The following is a 26,250-nucleotide window of genomic DNA, read 5'->3' as shown; positions in this document are numbered from 1 at the left end:
AGTTGATTGCTAAAACAATTTCTGCATTACCTTCCTTGAATTTGATTACCTTCCTTGATCATCGTTTTACAAAAGATTTTTGATGCTTAGCCTTGCTTTAGAAAAACAAAAGGTTTTGTTTTTACAAAAAAGATGATGTGGCAAAAGTGGGTGGGATGTTTTCGAAAATAAAATTTGATGTTGGATCCATCAAGGCCTTGATGGGTTCAACATCGGAAAAGATGTACCTCTGCCAGGTACCAAACTTTGGGTTGAAATGATTAAGCTGAGACCGAGCGGGTGACTTGCACGAGAAGAGAGTCTCGGTGTAATGTCTCCGTCTGAGTCAATTAAGGACCGTCTCGATGTAGGCTTGATGACCGAGGACCCTTTAACTAGTCACATGCCTCGTCATGGGTAAGCCTTGCCTCGGGCAGACTAAGGCCAGAATAAGATAACACGCAATGGGCGTGGAGCGGTGGCGAGAGTAGTGTGTACCCTTCGTGGCAAGAGGCTGGACGGTGGTGTATCTGTGCTCTCGGTTGACGTGAACCTGATCTGGTCTTAAGAACCCCGGTGGCGGGTTGACATATGCAAGGGTTAAGTGCTACATAAGTCATGTGATTGGAGATCATCAGCTGAGTATAATCGATTCGGATCGCCGTACCTTCACGGTTATGAAGACTTGGTCACTGCCCTATACGTAGAACTCCAGTAAAGATTAAGGGATGTTCAGAAATTGGCTAGTGCAGGTCAAGTGCTTGAACTAGGGTAGAGAGAACTCTAGATACAGGTAAATTTACCTAACTTGACAATAAAACTGGATTTTTAAGGATCCACTTTTAGTAAGCATTTCTGCAAAATAGAGTCTTTGATCATTGAGAAACCTTACCTTGACTCCCTTAAACCAGCATACCCTTGATAGTCTTTTCTTTAGTCGGGTAAGACTTGCTGAGTAATTCCATACTCAGGGTTTTATTCCCCGTTGTTTTTAGGTGAGGAAGCGACAAACTTTTGTTGCTTCTGTTCTAAGGTGGTACCGAAGGAAGAACACCAGGAATGAAGTTGCGGGAGGAAAGGATCCTCCATAAGAACTTTTGTTTAAAACATTATGGGAGGAGTTTTTGCCTCCCTTGGTGTGTAATAATATTACTCTGCACTCATAGGATATATTCTGGTCTGTAAATATTCAACTCTATATTACTTTTAAATAAAGGTAAGTTCATGTAATTGCTTCCACATTCTCATAACTCCGATGCTTGTAATGTCTGCGTGACGGGTGAAACACTCTTGGGAAAAATAAGAAAAGCAGATACCGAACTTGTCAAGTGATTCAGGGGCACCTACAGGGTTGTCTCAGGTCCGTTGGACAAGGACAACTGTAGATGGGCCTAATAACTTGGGAGGTTCCGTCACAGCTGGTATCGGAGCGAAGCCCTTCTCTGCAGATATTATGAGGCATCTTCAAAAGGATTTTCTAAAGACTTATCTAGAAAATCTCTTCCCTTCTTACCTAAGTATTTCTGAAGAGTTTATTTTAAAGACCAGATAGTAAGAGTGCAACATATAGAAGGTGTGAATCAACTAAGGTTGATTCTGTAATTACACATGCATCATGCTAAGAACTATGCTAATAAAGTTTTCCCCTTAGAAAAATGCCGCCGCGCACAAGGAGAACTGCGCGCAAGCATACTGGCCCTATTGGTGTGCCATGTCATCAACTGGCCCCAAGACACGAGGATAGCAGTAGTGGGTGTAATGATCCGATCGGGGATCTTGAAGCGTAAGTGAATAGGCTCCAAGCGGAACTCCGCTGCAGGACTGATATATGGGTCACAGATGGCGACAGAATTAATGAATTGAGAAGTGACGTCCGCCGCCTGCGAGATCAGCTCGCGGACTGAGATTTAGTGCTCGATTGGGTAGTTCAATCTCGTTCGCTTGCCTGGGCCAAGGAGGCAAAAGCTCAAGCTCGAGTAGCAGAGCTCAACTCGGCCATTGATGACCTGCAGGCTTATTGCAATACCCTACATGAAGAAGTTCATGTACTGTATTCGCAATTGCACCCCAGTGAACCTGCGGATCCTGTCGGGACGAAAGCCGGACCATCCCACGTAGCGGGTGATGCTTTTGGTGGCGAATTGAACCTTTTCAGGCCCCCTCCCTCTATGAGGTTGGTCGATGAGTGGTCTCCCACGCCCTACGACGAGGCTGCCAGGAGCAGCAGGAAGCAGGAGTAGTGGTGTGATAGTAGAAATAGAAGTAGTGTTATTGTATAATAGGTAGTGTTATTGTATAATAGGTAGTGAAATCATGTTGTACAATTCGAGTCTGTAACATTACTCTTTTTAGTAATGTAAAATGGATGGTTTTCTTTGGCATGTCATATTGTTTTCAAATGTTTGTTGCCATAGATGCCTTCCCGGACTCGTGCTCAGGACAGGGCTAGTACCTCCCGTGGGAGGGAGGCAACACCAAACCCACCTCCAGTCCCTCCCACACTTGCCGAGGCTATCACCGCCTTGGTAAACACGACAGCGGATAATACCCGTTTCCTACGGGAGATGGCGGGTCAACAGCTCCAACAACAAGGCGGGCGGGGTAATCAGCAAGGCCCCCTTGAGACCTCTTATTTGGATTTCTCCGAGACGCGTCCACCGTTGTTCGTCAAGGCGGAAGACCCTTTAGAGGCGGACGAATGGATCCGCGTCATTGAGCAGAAGTTTGGACTTCTTCGGTGTTCCGAAACTCAGAAGCCCCTGTTCGCGGCTCAACAATTGTGTGGCCCTGCCAGTACCTGGTGGGGGAACTTTGTTGCCGTACAACCGGCTGGTCATCAAGTAACATGGGATGAATTCAAGTTAGCCTTCAGAGAACATTATGTGCCTGAGGGAGTCCTCCACCTGAAACAGGAGGAATTTATGAAACTGAAGCAAGGAGGGGGATACTGTTAATCAGTATCTCAATAAATTTAATCACTTATCCCAGTATGCAATCGATCAAGTTAACATAGATTTGAAGAAGAAGAATTGTTTTATGAGAGGTTTAAATGATCGACTGCAAAGAAAGATGGCAACCTGCATCGACCTTACTTATGGAAGAGCTGTCAGTACGACATTGGTAGTTGAAGCCAAGTATGCAGGCGCCGAAAAATCCAAGGGTTTTGGAGGTGACAGGCCTAGTCAGGGCCCTGTGAAAAGGCAACGGTTTGTTATCCGGCCTTTCAACTAGAATCGCTCTTTCTCTCGTCCACCCTCCTTCCCTTTTAAGCAACCAGTGTTCATCCGTCCCAATACTGCCCCCACTGCAACAAGTCAGCCGGGTGCCCCAGGCACTCGATTCCCTGCCCTTCCCAGTTCATCAACAGGATGCTTCAATTGCGGAAAATCTGGGCATTTTATTAAGGATTGCCCCTACCCGAAGCAGAATCGCTCAAACGATCAACAAGGTACTGGGAATTCTTCTCAAACTAAGGGAAATGTGGGCAAGAACATGAAGAAGACGGGACGAATTTATTACACCCAAGTGGCCACTACATCGGACGGTGAACCGGTAATGATGGGTACGTTCCTTGTGGCCAATCTTCCCGCAGTTTTTCTCTTTGATTCTGGTGCTTCGCATACATTCATCAGCAAGAAATTTGTGGAGCAATATTGCATTTCATACCATGAATCAAAAGAAGGGTTTAAAATTTAGTCACCTGGGGGACAAATATTTACTAGAGAAGTGGCCTATCAAGTGCCCGTAACATTGGCCGGATGGGACTTTCCTACTAATATGATTGTTATGAAAGGCCAATACATAGATGTCATCTTGGGCATGAATTGGTTGGCCCGACATAAAGCAACCCTCAACATTGATCAGAGAACCATCAGGTTGAGTCAGAATCAAGAGGAAATTCTTTTGTCTATCCCCATTCCAACCAAAACTACTGGCAGAGTTTATGAAGCCATTATACCGGAGATCAAGGATATTCCAATAGTATGTGAGTTCCCAGATGACTTTCCAGAAGATTTGCCTAGATTGCCACCTGAAAGAGATGTAGAATTTGTAATTAAGTTGAAGCCCGGTACGGCTCCCATTTCTAGAAGATCGTACCAAATGCCTCCAAATGAGCTGGCAGAACTGAAGATTCAATTACAAGATCTACTTGAGAAAGGATTCATCCGGCCAAGCTCGTCGCCATGGGGTTGTCCAGCCATATTCGTCAAGAAGAAGGATCAAACTTTACGGATGTGTGTGGATTATCGACCCCTGAATGAGGTCACTATCAAGAACAAGTACCCTCTTCCACGGATTGACATTTTATTTGATCAACTGACCGGGGCGAGGGTATTCTCCAAGATTGATCTCAGATCGGGCTATCACCAGATCCGTATTCGACCCAAGGATATACCAAAAACCGCATTCACTACGCGGTATGGATTATTTGAATACCTGGTAATGTCTTTCGGACTGACAAATGCTCCTGCCCACTTCACTTATCTGATGAACTCGGTATTCATGCCCGAGTTGGACAAGTTTGTGGTGGTCTTCATAGATGATATTTTAATATATTCCAAGAATGAAGAGGAGCATGCTCAACATTTACAGATCGTATTAACGCGCTTGAGAGAACATCAGTTATATGCCAAGTTCAGTAAATGCGCATTTTGGCTGGAAGAAATTCAATTTCTAGGACATGTACTGTCTGCCAAGGGGATTGCGGTGGATCCCAGCAAGGTCAAGGACATTTTGGAGTGGAAACCCCCAACCACTGTTCATCAAGTCCGAAGTTTCCTTGGACTGGCTGGCTATTACCGCCGATTTATACCAGATTTTTCCAAGCTTGTGAAGCCAATCACAAGTCTATTGAAGAATGATACTAAATTCAATTGGTCTTCAAAATGTAATGAAGCTTTTGAACAATTGAAGGTATTATTAACCACTGCTTCGATATTGGCTCAACCGGATATTAATAAGCCCTTTGATGTGTATTGTGACGCATCCGGCAGTGGTTTCGGCTGTATATTAATGCAAGAGGGCCGAGTAATTGCATATGCTTCAAGGCAGTTGCGTCGGCATGAGGAGCATTATCCTACTCATGATCTAGAGCTAGCTGAAGTGGTTCATGCCCTGAAGATCTGGCACCATTATCTGCTGGGTAATATCTGTCACATTTATACAGATCGTAAAAGCTTGAAGTATATCTTCACCCAGTCAGAGTTGAACATGAGACAAAGGCGATGGCTCGAGCTGATCAAGGATTATGAATTAGAGATCCATTATCACCCAGGCAAGGCCAATGTAGTGGCAGATGCACTTAGCCGTAAGGTTTCCTTTCACTGTCTTACGGTGAAGACCTCTGACAATACACTATGCCAGGAGATGGAGAAGTTAAACCTGAGAATGATCCAACAAGGAGCCTTAAGTCAACTAAAGCTTGAGTCAGTCCTTTTACAAAGGATAATTGACGCACAGAAAAATGATGAGGGTATGAAACACATCCGTGAGAAGATAAGGGTTGGAAAAGCCAAATGTTTCAAAGAAGACGATCAAGGTGTTGTATGGTTCAACAACCGCATAGTGGTGCCTAAAAATGAAGAAATCCGCCAACAAATATTAGATGAAGCACATCTTAGTCGCTATTCAATTCATCCCGGAAGCACTAAGATGTATCATGATCTAAAGCAGCATTATTGGTGGACGAAGATGAAAATTGAAATTGCACGCTATGTGGCTAGATGTGACACCTGCAGACGTGTCAAGGCCATACACATGAAGACTGCTGGTCCATTACAATCTTTATCGATACCAACATGGAAATGGGAAGATATTAGTATGGACTTCATTGTGGGATTACCCAGAACAGCAAAAGGCTTTGACTCCATTTGGGTTATCATTGATCGACTTACAAAGATCGCCCACTTCCTTCCAGTCAAAGTAAAATATCCCATCATCACCTATGCGGAACTGTACATTGCTCGCATTCTCAGTTTGCACGGGGTTCCAAAGACTATAGTGTCGGATCGTGGACCTCAATTCGTATCCAAATTCCGGGAAGAACTTCATAAATCCCTGGGTACCAAATTGCTCCACAGTTCGGCCTATCATCCTCAAACAAGTGGGCAGACTGAGAGGGTGAACCAAATACTTGAAGATATGATGCGAACATGTGTTCTGGAATTCCCACAGAAATGGGACGAATGTTTACCGTTAGCGGAGTTCTCATATAATAATAGCTATCAAGAAAGCATCAATATGGCACCCTTCAAAGCTTTATATGGACGACGATGTCGTACTCCGCTAAATTGGTCTGAACCTGGTGAAAGGTACTTCTTCAGGCCTGATATGGTGAAAGAGACCGAAGAAAAAGTTCAGCAAATAATTCATAATTTAAAGAAAGCTCAAGCTCGTCAGAAAAGCTATGCACACAAACGACGGATGCCCTTATACTTTCTGGTTGGAGATTATGTCTGCCTAAAAGTTTCACCAATGAAGGGTGTAACACGTTTCAGGGTAAAAGGAAAGCTCGCACCTCGATACATTGGTCCTTTTCTTATTCTTGAAAGATATGGGCCAGTGGCATACCGACTTCAGCTACTCGAAACCTTGTCCGCCGTACATAATGTGTTCCATGTGTCACAATTGAAGAAGTGTCTTCGGGTTCCAGATCGAACCATTGAAGTGACAGATGTTGTCCTAGGTGTAATAAAGGAGTGAGTCCCAAACTACCCCTGCCTTGTACCAAAAATAAGGAAATAAAAGTATGTCGCGTTTCCTTTTCCATTACTTACCTTAGGACTTTTAATCTCGGGACGAGATTCTTTTATGGGGGGAAGGATGTAACACCCCTGGTGTTACTGTTACTAAAACATGAGCATAACATCATGAGCATCAGCATTGCATATGTTTGATACACCTAGGATGCATTCACTAGGTAAAAATTTCAAACAAGTTGTATTGCTATAGCATTTTGCAAATAAGACCCTAGTGTAGGGTACTTAACCCTAAATGGGGATTAGAAGGGCAAAACAGGGACTAAATAGAGAAAACCCCAAAGATTAAGTGAATTAATCATAAAAGTTATCAAGGATGGACCTACATTACATTTACACCCCTAAGATAACAGAAACCCTAATTGAACCCTTAGAAAACCCTAAATCCAAACCCTAGGGGGTTTAGTGCAAAATTAGTCCACTTTTGGACTAAAGTGCAAAAACAATGTTAAATAAGTATCCTAAGTCATTTGGTTCACAAATATGTGGATTTGTAAGCTAGACCCTGGATTTTGGACCCATTTGCAAAAAGGACCCCATTTTGGATTCTATGCTAAGTCTGAAATCAGTGTTATAAGCTCAACTTTGTAGCTTTATAACTTTTAAATCAGTGAGAATTCACCTTAGGGCACCACATCAATTTTGTAGCTCTATGATAGGGGAACAATTTTGCTTAAGAGTGTAAGCAAGGTTGTTATGAAGAAATTAGAGAAAAACACACCCAAAGTCAGGCTGTCAGACCACCCTATGACTGAATTTCGAGTAACAGTGAAATTAGGTAGACTTTAAACCTGATTTTGAGTTGGATTCAGTAACTATTTTATGGTGAGCTCCATGGCAAAGTTGAAGATGAACTATAGGTCTATAACTTTAATGCAGAGAGTTGAATCAGTCACCACAGTAAATTTGGAGAAAATTCGAGTTAAACATTGACTATTAGGTACACTGATGGGAGCTCGCGATGGTACAGTAACCTGAATTGGATCAGGCTGCCAGCGCAGAGCTCTCACCGCCGATGACCGATCTTCGCCGCGATTCGCGCCATCGCCATTGCGATTCACGCCGCCGATGACCCGATAAGGCTGCCAGGTAAAAGCTATGCGCCTGGAGATGACTCCGGTGACTCACCGCCGTACCCCCCGTGCTTTGCGGCTTGGGCAGATAAGCTCGCCGGCGACAGCCGTCTTCTGGTCTTGTGCCACGTACCTGAACACCTCTGTCGCGTCCCCGTGACTCTCTATAGCCGTCTAATCGTCGCTGGTGAAGTCGCCACGACGGTAGACACGAATCCACTGCGCCGGAATTCTTCTCTATCTCCGGCCGCCAGCACTGCTCGGCCAAATTGAGCGCCACCGCCTAAGCCCTCTATAAATTGAAGGCCGGGTCAGCTGCACTATGTCATCGCAAAGCCGAAGTACTCGTTCTCACCCTCAATTAACCACCGTAGCCGGAGAATTCCCCTCTTCCCCCAATTCGGTGGACTGCGCCGTCGTGAATCGCCCGCTCGCGGCTAGCTGATTTCAGGTCCGTCCTCGCCCTCGTTGTTCGTGTTTCAGCACCCACATGTGCTTGTGATCGTTACCTTCCCAGCCCTTGGAGCTTGACTTCACCTAATCAACCAGAACACCTCGATCTGAGTTCAGTTTCCGCGGTCACCATGGTCAGGCACATCCTGGCCCGAATTAGTGCAATTAGAGCATGTTCTAGGGTCACCTTGGATCGGTTATGCCTCCCCTGTAGCTAGACTAGGCGACCATCGTCGGTCATGGCCAGCCCGTGCGGCGTCAGTGATGAACGGCGAGCGCACCGTGGCCAGGGACGTTTGTGGAGAAGAATTAGAAGTACGAGGACTTTTCTGCAAACTGTCAGCGACTCCCGAAAACAGTGCTTATGCTCATTTCAGATTAGCCAGAACGCCGAGGGCCTTTCTGCAAAGATCGCAGCGCGGACGCGGGCGCGCGCGCTTCTGCTGGCAGTGCGCCGACTTGGGCTGGTTTCGGCCCAAGTCTGTTCATTGTTTTTCTTTTTCTAATTCTAGCAAGCTTTAGAAATCTGTAGAAAATTATAGAAAAATGGTAAAAATGTCAAACAATTTTTTTTAGATTCCTAATTTTCCATAGAATTTAATAAAAATAGTTTTATGATTTTAGGACAAATAGGGAATTTTGGGTTATTTAAAATAGCTTAAAGCATTGCTTCTGGATTTTTAGAAAATAGATAATAATTCCAAAAATGCCCCAACTTTTTATTTAAACCCTAAGCATTATTTAGAAGCCTTGGGTAAAATTTGGTTTGATTTGGACCTTGTTTGATACTAGAACCCAAAACCCTACCCCCTGCTCTTTGAACTTCACTAATTACTCCAGAAACCCTAAGTTCTCGGAGTTCCGTGAAGGAAAGTTGTATTCAAGACTTTAGATAATAAACTATTATCATCTTTGCACTCTCATGAGCATTACATGGCATTCAGTCTTATATATATGGTTATATTTAAAAAACGAGGAAGAGGTTGAGATAGAAGAAGAGAAGACTCCACCACCACCAACATCAGGCAGGGAATTTTTTTACTTTGACATCTGCGGATCCGAGCCTGACTCACCTATACACGAAGGCAAGCCCCGGTGCATTTGCCACCTCCTTGATGCTTTTAAAATCTTTCTCACTTGCTTGATGCATTAGGTGATAGGAGTTGATTGCTAAAACAATTCCTGCATTACCTTCCTTGAATTTGATTACCTTCCTTGATCACCGTTTCACAAAAGATTTTTGATGCTTAGCCTTGCTTTAGAAAAACAAAAGGTTTTGTTTTTACAAAAAGATGATGTGGCAAAAGTGGGTGGGATGTTTTCGAAAATAAAATTTGATGGTGGATCCATCAAGGCCTTGATGGGTTCAACATCGGAAAAGATGTAGCTCTGCCAGGTACCAAACTTTGGGTTGAAATGATTAAGCTGAGACCGGGCGGGTGACTTGCACGAGAAGAGAGTCTTGGTGTAGTGTCTCTGTCTGAGTCGATTAAGAACCGTCTCGATGTAGGCTTGATGACCTAGGACCCTTTAACTAGTCACATGCCTCGTCATGGGTAAGCCTTTCCTCGGGCAGACTAAGGCCAGAATAAGATAACACGCAATGGGCGTGGAGCAGTGGCGAGAGTAGCGTGTACCCTCCGTGGCAAGAGGCTGGACAGTGGTGTATCTGTGCGCTCGGTTGACGTGAACCTGATCTAGTCTTAAGAACCCCGGTGGCGGGTTGACATATGCAAGGGTTAAGTGCTACATATGTCATGTGATTGGAGATCCTCAGCTAAGTATAATCGATTCGGATCGCCGTACCTTTGCGGTTATGAAGACTTGGTCACTGCCCTATACGTAGAACTCTAGTAAAGATTATGGGTTGTTCAGAAATTGGCTAGTGCAGGTCAAGTGATTGAACTAGGGTAGAGAGAACTCTAGATACATGTAATTTTACCTAACTTGACAATAAAACTGGATTTTTAAGGATCCACTTTTAGTAAGCATTTCTGCAAAACAGAGTCTTTGATCATTGAGAAACCTTACCTTGAGTCCCTTAAACCAGCATACCCTTGAGAGTCTTTTCTTTAGTCGGGTAAGACTTGCTGAGTAATTCCATACTCAGGGTTTTATTCCCAGTTGTTTTTAGGTGAGGAAGCGACAAACTTTTGTTGCTTCTGTTCTAAGGTGGTACCGAAGGAAGAACACCAGGAATGAAGTTGCGGGAGGAAAGGATCCTCCATAAGAACTTTTGTTTAAAACTTTATGGGACGAGTTTTTGCCTCCCTTGGTGTGTAATAATATTACTCTGCACTCATAGGATATATTCTGGTCTGTAAATATTCAACTCTATCTTACTTTTAAATAAAGGTAAGTTCATGTAATTGCTTCCGCATTCTCGTAACTCTGATGCTTGTAATGTCTGCGTGACGGGTGAAACGCTCTTGGGAAAAGTAAGAAAAGCAGATACCGAACTTGTCAAGTGATTCAGGGGCACCTACAGGGTTGTCTGAGGTCCGTTGGACAAGGAAAACTGTAGGTGGGCCTAATTACTTGGGAGGTTCTGTCACAAAGAAGAAGCATATGAAATATAAGAGACAACATAAACAATCATATAACATTATTAATTCATTCTTATTATATTATCATGGAAAGACATAAACAATATTGAATTACAAAAGTACCTTCGGCTTAATAGAAGGCAAAAAGCACAAGCGTGATGCAAAAGCAAGTATCAGTCAGCCTGAACAGTACAGGGGTATTGTTCATCTTTTTATAGGCACAGGACACAACTTATGAGAAATTACAATTATGCCCTTTACATTTATTATTGGCTTATAGAAAAATCTATGAGGACTGAACAGCCTTTTCCCTTTTAAGTCGGTTCCCTTTTCTGTGATTTAGCCAAAGCTCCCTTTCACACAGCTTCGGAGCGACGTCAACCTTCATCACGATCAAGCTCCTCATCGTGTATGCTTTTATCATGAATTCGAAGATACCTGTTCATAAACCATACTTGGAAGACATTGTTAAATTATGTTTTTGAGGACCTTCGGAGGACGAAGGCCCCCAACAGTAAGGTTAAGGTAACACACATGGTACGAGTGCATTTCTCCATTAGTATATATTCTGATTATGCGGATTGCGATGTAGTACCTATGGAAGCTTGTTCTCTTTTGTTGGGTAGACCTTGGGAATATGATACTGATGCACGTCACCATGGTAGGAGTAATACATACACTTTTAGGCATAAAGATAAAAACATTACTTTGCTACCTTTGACTCTTGCTGAAATTGTACAAGCTGATAAAGATAGAGTTGCAAGTACCCATAAGGAACCAACTAATGAGACAGAAATTCAGCAATAAATTAAATTGAAAGCTCCTGTCATGCTTGCTACTAAATCTGATCTTCTTGAAACTCATGCTACTGATGCTTGTAGCTATGCCTTGGTTTGCAAAGATGCTTTCTTTTCTATTGATGATATTGCTAGCACTTTGCCTGCATCCGTGACTAACCTTTTGCAGCAGTTCTGAGATGTTTTTCCCTCTGAGTTACCTCCAGGACTTCCTCCCATTCGTGGGATTGAGCACCAGATTGATTTGATTCCTGGAGCGAGCTTGCCTAACAGTGCTGCATATCGAGCAAAACCTGAGGAGACTAAGGAGATTCAACGCCAAGTCCAAGACCTTTTGGACCGTGGATATGTACGTGAGAGCCTTAGTCCATGTTCTGTTCCTATCATTTTGGTTCCAAAGAAAGATGGCAGTTGGCGCATGTGTGTAGATTATAGAGCCATTAACAACATCACTATCCGGTACCGTCATCCTATTCCTCGATTAGATGATATGCTTGATGAGTTAAGTGGTTCTAAAATATTTTCTAAGATTGATTTGCGCAGTGGGTACCACCAAATTAGAATGAAATTAGGTGATGAATGGAAAACTGCTTTTAAAACCAAGTTCGGCTTGTATGAGTGGTTAGTGATGCCTTTTGGATTAACTAATGCCCCTAGTACTTTTATGCGTTTGATGAACGAGGTTTTGCGCCCATTTATTGGAAAATTTGTGGTGGTTTATTTTGATGATATCTTTATCTACAACACTTGTTTATCTGAACATCTTGACCATCTACGTGCTGTTTTTGATGCTTTGCGCGCCGCACGCTTATTTGCTAACCTTGAGAAATGCACCTTTTGCACCGAACGAGTATCGTTTCTTGGCTATGTTGTCACTCCACAGGGTATTGAGGTTGATGAGGCCAAGGTGCATGCTATTCAGAGTTGGCCAACGCCATTGACGGTGACACAAGTGCGGAGTTTTCTTGGACTTGTAGGATTTTATCGTCGTTTGGTGAAGGATTTCAGCACCATCGTTGCCCCATTACATGAGTTGACCAAGAAGGGTGTTTCATTTAATTGGGGGTAGTCACAAGAGGATTCTTTTGCTCTTTTAAAAGAGAAGCTTACTCACGCGCCACTACTCCAACTTCCTGACTTTGGTAAGACTTTTGAACTCGAATGTGATGCAAGTGGAGTTGGCATTGGTGCTGTTTTGATGCAAGGAGGTAAACCCATTGCATATTTTAGTGAGAAATTGAATGGCCCTGTTCTTAATTATTCCACTTATGATAAAGAATTATATGCTCTCATACGATCTTTGCAAACATGTAAACATTATTTGTGGTCTAAGGAATTTGTTATTCATTCTGATCATGAGTCACTTAAGCATCTTCGTAGTCAAACAAATCTGAACCGTAGACATGCTAAGTGGGTAGAATGTAACACCCCAAGTGTTACCATGGCTATGGCACACCTATGCACTTATGACTGTGATCACATGTGGAAGAAACTCAAGGAGAAGAGTATAAGAACCTTGGAGACTATGTATTAACCAAGAGATGTGAATGACCAAAAGCATTACCCAAGCTTTTGTGCACTTACCACCTTGGACAAGAAGGGAGTAAACCCTAGACCCCTCTTGAACCCCTATCTCCTAAAACCATGGTTGAAGGGGGGGAGAGATTAAGCAAATGTGCAAATCATGACCTAACCTTTGGCTAAAGTTAAGTGACATATTAATCAACAAATATGGAGAGGAAATATTGCAAAAAGACCCCTTAAGAAACCCCAAATCCATTCGTTAAGTAGAGAAAGAGCTAGAGCTCTCTAATTCTCTCTAAGTCAAAATCTACACCTAATCTAAAGATCCACCGTGTTCACCTTGTAGGTGGCACCAAAACCACCTAAGTTCTATACCAAAAATGTGTATCCGTGTGGTTTCTTACTTTCTTACTTCCTAAGGGGATGCAGAGCTGAAATACCACCTAACTAAAAGGTGAAGAGACTCCAAAGTCGTTTCTAAGGGGATGCAGAGTCTAGATGTGTATCCGTGTGGTTTCTTACTTTCGGCACAAATAACATTCCGCATCATATCATCATATCATATTGCATAGCATCGCATCATACATCATTTTGCATCACTAAAAAGATGTTGAGAAACAAAGGAAAGTTGCTCTTTGGAAAGAGTTGACCAGATTATGAAAGGGAATACTATAGCACAAGACATGCCTTCGACAGATATATCTTCCTACACAAAGTTAATCTTCGTCAGCATTGACATAATGAGAATCTTTTTCTTCACGAAGCATGAAAAGAAGGGAAGGCGTTTTTTTCGCCAACAGCTCAAAAATGTTACTTACGAAGGTTTCATGCATCGCAAAGAAATATATTACATTAATATACATACAAAAACTTGATGTTTGTTTCTTACAAAAGACGAAAGCCATACATAAGCATTACACTCTCAAGTATACAAAAATTTGGTCTTCCTTCAGCACTTTTTCATCAGCTTCATTTAGCAGTCTATTGACGGCTTCGTCAATAGCTTCATTAGTGATTCTTATCATATCTAACGCTTCCTTCATGGCCGGGTCAGCTTCAAGGTTATATGGCTCCGGTGGAAGTGAAAGTTCAGCTACAATAAAAAAATGTTGGTTAATTCCGAAGCTGAAAACGAACTCCGAAGCTAAACCTCAGTAAAAGTACCTATAAGCCTTGCGCGCTCAGCAGCTTCTTCAGCTCGCTTGGCTTCTTCTTGAGCGTCGTGAGATTCTTTTTCATTTTTCTTATCGCTTCATCAGCCATCTCACGACCGCCCTTCATCCACACATCGGAGTAAAATCTCTTGCCCAGCCTAGAAGCTTCAACCGAAGGGTCTTTGGTGTCATCCACCGAGAAAACAAATCCCAGATGAGATGCAACCTTAACGTGTTTGCAACAGGCTTTCTCTAATATCGCCGTGACCCCACGTGCGCCAGTGAATGCGCAGAAGTCTCCCGATCACTTAAAATTTCATCAAAGGCTTCAACTTCTCCGCTGATCCACTAGACGACTCCATCAGGGTCGCCACGAATGAATTTTTGCTCAGAATAAAATGCCCCAACTCTACAAAAGCTGTCTTTCAATTTCTTAGCACATTCCAAAGATATTTCATAGCACTTTTCTTTTGAAGCATGAAGCTCGTCGCAGTTCTTTTGAGCTCTAGACCTTTCAATCTCACAAATTTCATGCTTCACTGCTTCAACTTCAAATTTTTCATTAGCTTCAGCAACTTTATTTTTTAGCTCCTCTACTCTGGCTTTATGTTCTTTGGCTTGCGCAGCAAGACTAGCCTCACTAGATTTCAGCTTTTTCACTAAGGAAAGTAATATCTTGTCCTTTTCAAGTGCTTCGTTTCTCAAAGATATGATTTCTGAATGTAGATTCCCGAGGGCTATTTTGCAGCTCTCATATGTGGGGGTTTGGTTTGCCAAAAGCACTAGCTGAGTCTAAAATCAAAATTTACATTTTCAGGTTCTAGAATAATGCATTTAGACTAGATGAGCACCTAACTATCCATACATTGTATCAAGCATTATGTCAATCAACATCTTTTGCCAGTAACCTCATTTCCACTTATTACTCAATGCAGTACAATGGATCAAGCAGTCTCATCTTGCAAGGTAAACCTAAACACACGACATGTAGGGGCACTCCGTCCCCACACATATCAGTCGTCCCCATCGATCCCCCGTTCGTGGCCAGGGCTCACCGCCTTGGCATACAATGCTCCACTGACCCTGGCTGCCGCTGTGCAGTGACCACACTTGTACCCACCATATCCGGAATGGGAGACCACGTCTCACGACAAGTGAGGGGGAAAGTCTGTGGCCGACTTCACTCAGGTACTAGGCTTACCGGTTACCATATTTCCCGACATGTGTTTAGTACGTTCAAAAGATTGACATAGGTATCCGCACGTTAATCCTTATTCCAATTTCGTCTCATAGACAGTGCATCCCCATGGATGCGTGTCCACAGACCATCATTGTTCTGTTATAAAAAATGGATACAACCAATTCCCGACCTCGCGCGAGTGCTAGAAAAATCACTCGACTTCTACCGTGATCCCTAATTAGCAAAGCAGCTACTCGACCTAGCATACTAGTATCCATCTCAAAGGAATCCTGAATTCATGCAACTAGGTTTTCAAGCAATTCCAACACTTAAGTGCACGGTACAAGCCTACAAACATTAAGTGCAGTAAAATAGCATATATAACGGTTATGCATAAACCGGGGCTTGCCTAGAATCCACACTAGATAGTGTCTGCTAGAGGGTACTCACTTGGTGAGCATCCACTGGTCATGTCCATCCTTCCTTAGGTTGTCCACCAACTGCATCTTGTTGTTGGCACCACATCACTTGCACGATCATCATCTCTTGGTCCTAAATAAGATGCAGGATGCACATGTATGAATATGATGAAAGTAGCACAAGATATTCCAATACACGGTAGCGAACTAAACAATAATTAGTAAGACACTGCAACAACTATAAGCAAGCGCTAGTTATTTATACGTCATTGGGCACACGTAATCACTACCACTGGAAAGATGACGACACTTACTATACTTAACCAACGCAAACATGACATCACAAGTATGAGCATTTATTTAATTTGCTACGGGTTTTCATTAGTTCTTCTATTGATCACACAATAGCATCCGAGACAACACAAGTTTAACATAGGACATAGGCATCAATGTCTATGGAACTCCTATATCACAATCAACTAGAGAAACAAACATATAAAACATGGCACATATGCTATCTTAAGCTTAGCAATGGTAAGTCTACATTAATTAAGTGCTAACCAAACATTTTTAGCTAAATGAGTGAACTAAACAATCAAATGAGCACTTGCAGATTTTTGGACAGCAGCACAACAGTCACTTGTTTTAATCATAACTCTCCAGATATTAATTCAAAAATAGAAAACTAAGACTTTCTGGAAATCTTAAAAAGTTCTCTACAACTTTGGTATTTTTATCTCAACATGATTCAACACTTAGTAAGGTCAAAACGTGCTAACACGACAGTGCTATCCAGATTTGGATAGATTCAGACCTCTGAATTCAAAATTTCATAACTAGGGACTCAAGCATCCAAATCAAATGATCCTGGACCTTCTGGAAAGATAATGAAATTGTCTACCAATCATTTATGAACATCTTTGGTTGATGTAACATGTATCAAGTATAAAAGACACTAGGAAGGCTTTGCTGTCCAAAATTGGACAGATTCAGTCTTCATACTTAAAACATCTATAACTTGAGCTTTAGACCACCAAAAAGGATGATCCAAGACTTTTTGGAAATCTTAGTAAAAGTAATATATAACTTTTATAATCACCAAGAAGTGGTTCCAAGTTTAATTAACGCAAACAACACAGTTTTTTAAATCTATTCAGAGAGTGGACAGAATACAACAATCATCTTATAAAATTCATAACTCTCAAACTATCAGGTTTATGGTCATGAAAATTTAACATAAGTACGATAAGGAAATTATTTACAACTTTCTTATAATTGACAAGGACATATTCTAAACTGAACTTAAGCAAACAATGCAATCTCTGAAATCTGTACAGAAATTAGACAGATTCAGTTACTGATCTTGTGAAAAGCATAACTTATAAACGATCAGACTTATGGCTGTCAAATTTTAACACAAGCAAGATAATAAAGTTATCTACAACCTTTCTATATGACCTTTCTTCATAAAACACAATTTAGTTCATTAAACAGACAGCACAGCGAAAACAGAGCGTGCAGCCCAAAACATCAACTAATAAATTTTAGCTCCTATTTACTTCAAGAATGGCCAAGTTCTAGAGACTTGAATTACTCTAACACTTTACCATTTATTTGAGTGGAAACAATCAAAGGAGGACCCACAAGTCGACTTACAAATTTTATTCAAGTCATTTCGTGCGCTAGAATTACCACACACATTTAACAAACGTATTCACCACAATAATCATACCTGGTATATATATATATATATATATATATATATATATATATATATATATATATATATATATATATATATATATATATATATATATATATATACACACATCAATGCGCTCTTCGCACAATTACTTTTTATCCACGACCATAACCATGCGCAATTAGACCACAACAATCAATTCATCGTGATTACAAGCTTAAATAAAGTCATCTAACAAGTCGGCTAACTAGAGCAATGACATAGCCCATTACACAACATACACACCGGCTTGCTTATTATTATCGCAATCCGAGACACAACATACACTACAATATTTTTATAAACATAAATATCCACACATATATTCTCACATTGACCAAATCATACGAATCGTAAACCACCAATCTCTTAAGTTTAAATCATTATGACTTAGTTATCAAGTTCCAATTTATATTGAGATACTTAAGCATTTCAACAAACATGCATGCTTTTATTTTACTTCTATTTTTTCACTAACTCTTCTTATAATTTTAAAATGGGTGTTATTTTAGCACCATATGAAACTATCTAATTTGGGGCTGAAATTTTATGAGGCATAGGTAATAACAAGCTATGACTAATGTATAAATTTCACATGCTCAGGTTTTATATTTTATTTACTGCAAAAAAATAACAAATTGTTAGTGCAATAAAGCATGTGAGAGCAAGTTAAATCTAAAACTAATTATTTTCTGTGAATCCATGACCATATTAAGTTTTATTAGGCCACTACAACATCATGTAAAGACAGTGGAACACCATTTTCCATTTTTACATCTATATATTATTTATAAACTATTTAAAGCTACTTAATGTGCATCAAACAAGTTAATTCGACAAATCGGTGATATAAGCACAATAAATCATAAATTTTTTACTAGTCATCAGGAATCACACCAAGAGTCTACTGTAAAATTTGTAATCCATTTGGAGCACTAGCGCTATAGATCCAAAAATAACAAGCAAAACAATCATCGTTTTCATATTTAACAAGATTTAATTAACATGCCAAGAAAACAGTGAACAGCATATAAGTTTTATATTTTTCTTAGCTAGAGTATGACAACATCTAACTAACAAAACAAGTCTCATCATTTTTGGATTTTTATAATTAAAACTATGGAGAGAAGCAAGTTCATCTATTTTGTAAACTAGTTTTAAATACGAATTTCTACAGAAGAAATTTTCCATTAAGACATGCCAACCTATAGATCTAACAGGCAGAGAATTTCATAAGGAAAGCAACAAAACAAGTTTCATGATTTTAGGAGCGACCAAACTCAAGATATGAATTTTTAAACACAACACAAAAATCTGCAATTTTGTGCACCTTTAGACTTGGCCTTAGGCCCACTTGTCATTGGCTCATGGGGTCTTCTTCTACCTCATTCCTCCCAATGCACACATCCTACAGAGCGCATCGCATCTGTTCACACATCCATCTAATGGTGCATGCCACCACTCAGTTTATCTCTGCGGCCTCCATCTAAGTCACGACGAGCACTCATACGCTATACATCTCCCACGGCTAAGCCCAAGAGGCCATACCTGCCAGCTTCCATCTCCACATATGTCGACAGTGAGGTATGATGTGAGATGTGCAACATGAGCGATGGCGAGGGAGCTCGTGCTATGGATGGAGTGTCGCCGAGCTGAGGATGGTGGTCGGGCCGGGACGTTGGCGAGCTCAACCCCGGCTAGATGGAGGAGCATGGTGCAAGCTAAGCGCCGAGAGGAAGGAGCAGGGAATTGGCTAGGAGTTGGAGAATGGCGTGGGGAGGCTGCAGGGGAGCTCGAGAACTTTAAAGGGCGCGGCCTGCCACGGCTATTGGCTCACATGGGCGGTGTGGCGCATTGGCCTAGAGGCGTGGTGGTCGTGGAGTGGCTGGCCATGGCCGGTGGCCAATGCCACACGACTGGCCGCCTGCTATTCACGCTTCCTCACTACACCAAACTGTCGAACACGTGGTGAACGTCAAAGTGGCTGCATTGGACGGAATGAAATGGCATTTTCTGCATGGAATCGGACCATGTTCACTATAGCAAAGTTTCTTCCCGCTCAATGCACTACAAATTTGGTTGAGGGTGCTTGGACATTTGGTGAAAGGGTTAGTAGGTAATTAAGCTCAAAGTTACTAGTGTCAGGGTGCTGATGAGGGTTAGAAATTGCCATCAAAACCTTGTCAACGGGGTCGGATGAACGCCATCTTTTGATATGTTGTGCCTTTATTCCGTCACGAGGGCACTGTTTGAGATACTTAGGGATTGAATCAAGGCTATGGGTAATTATAAAATTTGTTGTATAACACATGTTCTACAACTTTTATTAAAAATCAAACCTCGTATCTTGAATGTAAATCAAAGTTTCACTTTGGTCAACGTAGTATCATTATAAGGCTTCAAATTAGATATTTAAGGCAATTGGGGTATTTTCTCGACATTTTCATGACACGGACCCTTAATAACTTTTGTTGTACAGTTTATATATAGTTGTTTGAGCAAGATGACAAGCTTTGTTTGAATTTCAAAATTTGCATTTTCCAAACGAGCAGTTTCAAGCAAGCATAGTGATGAGGACATCACTCCCATGGATTCAAACAACACTCCCCTAGTTGATGTTCAAGGTCCGATTACTCACTCACGTGCAAGACAATTGAATTCGCAGGTGAGCTCGTTCCTATGTACTTATTCTTGTGCATTTGAGAATAGTGTGCTACCTAATGAATTAATTGTACTTAGGAATGAAGGAAAGGACCAGCAAGGACGTGGTGAAGGACTTGGAGGCGTGGAAGGCCAGCAAGGACGTTCGGATCAAGGTGGAGGCCCATAATCTGTATCGGTGCTGCGACACCGTAACTTGGCCTTAGGGCCGTGTATCTTTGTTGATCCCATTAGGACGCATCCAGTGAGGGAGTCTCGCTCCTAACCCTTATATAATCAATAGCCGCCACCATATGAGGGTTGGGTTTTGCTTAAGTTAGATCTGTCAAGAACAGTCGTCGTAGATCGGTTTGTGAGACCCCAACTTGTGAGCTTAATCATTCATCTGCAATATTCTAGATTGTGTTCTTTCTTGTTCTTGCTTGTGTCTTTGATTCTCAGGCAGGAATTAGCCCTCGTGGCGAGGTCAATCGCGCAGTGCACGGTTGATAACTAGAGGAGAAGTGGTGCTGCAATTGCGGGGTTCTAGTCGTGTTGATTGGAAGCTGGACCGTCTGTGTGACATCTCCACCAAATCGTTAGTTACCTTCACCTGACGGAAGATCGGGCACCCCCGTTCTTATCAAGTGGTATTCAAAGACTCATGTATTACCGTCAGGCTTACCCTAGTTTAGTTTAGGTTTTTCATCCTATAACTCTAGATAATTGCCATACAAAAAAATTCTGCTGTCCTAGAACCCTTGTTTAGCCTTTGCAATTTCATTTTCAGTTTGGCTTTGTTCAGTTCGTGTCCGTGGTCGAGTCGTGTTGCTGGTTTAGGGTGTATCTTCGTCGTAGATCAACTGCTCCTTCGCCGCTATCCCATCCACCATTACCCAAATCACAAGTCGATCCACCCCATTAATCGACTTGCCCTCGCTAACCACCGCCGCGCCAGCCCTATATAGATTGCAGATAGGGAAGTTTTGCCCTAACCGCGCCGCCTTCTAGTCGTGCCTCCCAAAAAATATAACTTGAGGTACCTTCCTTAAACCGGGCATAACTTTTCGCTCGGTTGTTCAAAAAATCTGAAATTTTTACAGGAGCTTGGTGATGCCTATTTGGTTTCGATAAAATTGTCAAAAAAATTCAGGAAAATAAAGAAAAAATTTGTCAAAGCTCTTGCACGCTTTCAGAGAACTTGCTCATTTTCTGTAGACCACATCTGATCTCTGTTTTAGGTGAAACTTGTTGTAGCTCCTATTTTGTTGCTTCTTGTGCTGAGAAAAATATCAAAAAAATCATACAAAAAAGAAAAACAAAATCACCAGTGAATTCTACTAGTGCCTTTTTGGCCTCACGAGTACAATATTTACGGTACTGCCATTCTGCTAGTTCCATTGTTCCAACTTGTTGTGCTACGCCTCGGATACATCTCTTAGCCAGCAATTGTGACTTGTGCTTTGGATATTTATTGAACTTCGCTCATTTGCACTCGATTTTGTTCCACATTCACATACATATTGTGCCTGTCCTACAACTCCACATACTATATCTTCTTATCAATACAGATTTGACCTTGCAATCGCGGTTTCACTACCTCTTGGTAAGTATCACGAACCAGCCTCCGATTGTACCATCCTTTGCTTTGTATTTCGTCAGACACTTGTAAGAGCTTGGTAAGATACAATAGAGCGTGTTCCTGTGTTCCACCTGAGAGGAGAGTGTAGTGAAATTATTAGGATAACCTTCATCGTTTGTTTCCTATTTTTGTGTTTCGATGGCAGGCGACAAAGAAGAAGCAAGGATCCCTACAGACTTCGATGAATATGTTAGCCGCCAAGATCTTGAGGCAAACAACAAGCTCCTGAAGGAGCAAATGAAGGAGACGGTCCACAAGTCAGTGCATGATGCCTTCATTGACATGAACCTTGGCAAGACTTATGAGAGGCTGGATCGACGATTGTCCGAGATCATCGATAGACTTGTTGTGTTGGAAACGCAACAACAAGCACCGCCACCACCACCTCCTCGTCCACGCCTTCCCGATGATGCGGTGTTTGATGAAGAAGGTAATTATGATGAAGCGGCCACCAGAGATTTGCGCCTACGTTGTCGTCTTCATCAAAACACAGAAGGTATGCCACACCGCCAGCAAGGTAATAACAATCGTGCTCCTGATGACCCTTATGCTAAGATTAAATTTTCTATACCATCTTTTTCGGGTCATTATGATGCTGAGGGATATCTTGATTGGGAGATGACGATAGAACAGAAATTTGTTGCCCACCTTGTACTTGAATGACATCAAGTTAGACAAGCCACTAGTGAATTTAAAGATTTTGCTATTGTCTGGTGGACTTGGTCTAGTTGGGGATGGTAGAGCACCTACGACTTGGGAAGATCTTAAGGTAGCTATGCGCGATAGATTTGTTCCCCCATCTTATCATAGAGAATTGCGTAAGAAATTGATGCGTTTAGAGTAAGGGGATAAATCTGTTCAAGATTATTATGCTGAGCTTCAGAAGGGATTGCAGCGTTGTGGGATAGTAGAGGGACATGCGGACGCTCTTTGCCGTTTTTATTCAGGTTTGCGGCGTGACATTCAGGACATTGTGGATTACAAAGAATTTAACACTGTCAACAAGTTGTTCCAGTTTACTATGCTTGCAGAGAAGGAATTGCAGGGATGCCAACATCGACCTAGGGCTACTTTTGGCGCCTCCTCTACATCCCGGATGCACACACCTGCCTCAAGTCATACACCTTTGACCACTCCAGCGTCCACGCGACCTCCCTCGACACCTGCTGCAGATGTTGGTAAACTACCTTTGCAGGTACCTGCCAAGAAACAGAATTCACCAGCACCTGCAGCACCTTCCAGTGGTCGTTCTTCGGGTATTGTTTGCCACCGCTATCATGGGATTGGTCACATGAAGAAGGATTGCCCGAGTCAGCGAACATACATTGCTACGGATGATGGCTACATTAGTGCTTCCAACGGTGAGGGTAACGATGATGACTCCAGTGATGTTGCTGCTAATGATGATGCCATTCTTGGTGCTGATGATACGGTGAATCTTCGAAGCATCATGGTTCAGTGTGTTCTTAGTTCTCAGCCTGAATCATCAGAGAAGCAGCAATGCCATAATTTGTTCCAGACTTTCTCCGCCATCGAGAATCGGCGTGCACGTGTTATTATTGATGGTGGAAGCTGCAATAATTTGGTGAGTTCAGATTTGGTCAAGAAGCTTGGCCTGGCCACACATCCACGGCCACATCCATACCACATTCAGTGGATCAATGATTCAGGCAAGTGTTGGGGACTTGTTCTCAAATACTATGAATTAAGAACAAGGCAACACAAGATATTAAATGTTAATGCCCTTCGTCCTTCGAAGCATTATTCCCCTCAGGATATAATGATCTTCAGACGAAGGTCATGAAGGACGTACCTTCATCATTGCAGTACAAGTTAATAAAAGAAGAAGCATATGAAATATAAGAGACAACATAAACAATCATATAACATTATTAATTCATTCTTATTATATTATCATGGAAAGACAAACAATATTGAATTACAAAAGTACCTTCGGCTTAACAGAAGGCAAAAAGCACAAGCGTGATGCAAAAGCAAGTACCAGTCAGCCTGAACAGTACAGGGGTACTGTTCATCTGTTTATAGGCACAGAACACAGCCTATGAGAAATTACAATTATGCCCTTTACATTTATTATTGGCTTATAGAAAAATCTATGAGGACTGAACAACCTTTTCCCTTTTAAGTCGGTTCCCTTTTCTGCGATTTAGCCGAAGCTCCCTTTCACACAGCTTCGGAGCGACGGCAACCTTCGTCACGATCAAGCTCCTCATCGTGTATACTTTTATCATGAATCCAAAGATACCTGTTCATAAACCATACTTGGAAGACATTGTTAAATTATCTTTTTGAGGACCTTCGGAGGACGAAGGCCCCCAATAGTAGCCCCTCACAGTATTAATTTGTTTAAGATAACGAATTCAGACTGTGACATGGACGAAGGCCTTGAGCCGAAGGTCCGTAAAAACACCTTCCCTTTGCTAGAATAGCAATAGTCAATGACAAACGGGACCCTCCAATTTGGAGCGTGTCGATCGTATAAATAAGAACTCACCCTGAGCACATTTGGTACGCTACTTGCCGCTTGCTTTGTTTGCTCAATTTTTTAGCTCTTGCTTACCAACGCTTGCTTAGTTTCTCAGACTTCCTAAGTTTCGGTTTTAAGGACGCATTTTCGCCATTTCCAAAGAAAAGATGTCTCAAGACAAAAAAGTTGCTGCTGAGACGAAGCTGAGCGAAGAGGAGAAGCTCCTTGAGGAGAAGACTGCTGGATTTGTTGAGTCAATAGCAAAAACAAATACAGAGAAGATTACTAAAGAGATACTAGAAGGCTTGTCTGAAGATACTGATGATAGCGACATCTATGATGTGGAAAGTGGAGGCGAAGACTCTGAAGATCGGCCCTGGCGACCAAGTCATGCAATCTTCGAGAAATCAACTATCAAACAGAGTCATCTTGATAATATGAGAGGAAGGTATTTTCGAGATATGTCTATTGTGAGGGCTAACGTAGACAGAGCCATTCCTGCTCCTGAAAAAAACGAAGTTGTGATCTTCCGAAGCTTCTTCAAAGCTGGACTTCGGTTCCCGTTGAGCAGATTTGTGGTTGAAATTTTAAAGACATACCGGATTTTTCTTCACCAGATTACTCCCGAAGCAATTATTAGAATGGGGATCTTCGTCTAGGCTGTGAGGAGTTAGGGTCTAGAGCCAAGTGCAAGATGTTTTTGCAGTATGCATTAACTTTTGTATGAGACGAAGGCCTGGGGTAAAGAACAATATCATAACAATTTCGGTTGCTATAGCTTCGTTGCTCGCTCTGGCGCAAGCTACCCAGTGCCAATGTTTCGGAAGAGATGGCCCGTGGCCTGGATGGAAGAGTGGTTTTACGTGAAAAATGATTTGAAGGCGAGAGAAGACATTAAAGAAATCATCATGCGCCTCATCTGGTCTCGCTTCAGCCTCCGAAAGTCGAAGGTAGAAATTGATGAGGCAGCCGAAGCATGCCGAAGGGCCTTCAGCACAGTTTGCTCTTTTATTGGGAAAAGAGACTTAGTTCAAGAACATGTAGCCTACAGGATATGGCCACTGATAGACAACTGGGAAATGCTGAAAAAACCATCACTAATCCTAGCGAAGGCGGCCTGGTTCGATTGAAATACACCTTCAGGTTTGGAGACCAGTTTGTCGAACCAGATGATGACTGGCTGAAGTGTGTTGAAAATACTAGCGATGAGTTACTTGGAGCATATTCCAAGTCCGAAGATAATGCACTATCTGTGGCCTTTGGGAGCCAAAAAAAGAAAAGATTAAATAGGGTTTTTGATGCTATTGGATTTGTGTACCCTGACTATCGCTACCCGCCACGGGGGTAGAAAAGAAAGGGTGCAACCTCTAGAAAGGTTGCTGCTTCGGCTGCTCCAAGCGAGCCTACGCCGAAGAGTAAAAAGTTGAAAGTCCTCACCTACCGGCCCCGTTATATTGAGCCGGCCGTGGTGCCCGAGTTTGGCGGGAAAACTTCTTCAGCTGTTGCTCCAAAGGAGCCAATTCCTTCTACGCAGAAGGCTGAAGAACCGGCCACCATGCCGAAGGCACCCTCAGCCGAGCAAGCTGAGGCAAAGACTAGTAAAGATAAGGCCGAAGAGCCAAAGACTGAAGGAACAAAAATGTTAGAAGTTTTAAGCCCTTCGGCGGAAGTAACAGTGCCGAAGATACAAAGAGGTCTTGCGGCCACTCCTAAAAGAAAAAGGATGGCAAGTGCATTAGATGTGCTAGAGTCAGTAAAGGCTTCAAGTTCTATTCCTTCAGGAAAAATTGCCGAGGCTTCGAAAATCCAAATCAAAGCCGAAACAAGACCAGCCGAAGTTGAAGCTGCAGTGAGCT

This window comes from Zea mays, chromosome 4, assembly GCF_902167145.1.
Source record: "Zea mays cultivar B73 chromosome 4, Zm-B73-REFERENCE-NAM-5.0, whole genome shotgun sequence".
Taxonomy (NCBI): domain Eukaryota; kingdom Viridiplantae; phylum Streptophyta; class Magnoliopsida; order Poales; family Poaceae; genus Zea; species Zea mays.
Note: the sequence above shows the minus strand (reverse complement) of the source record.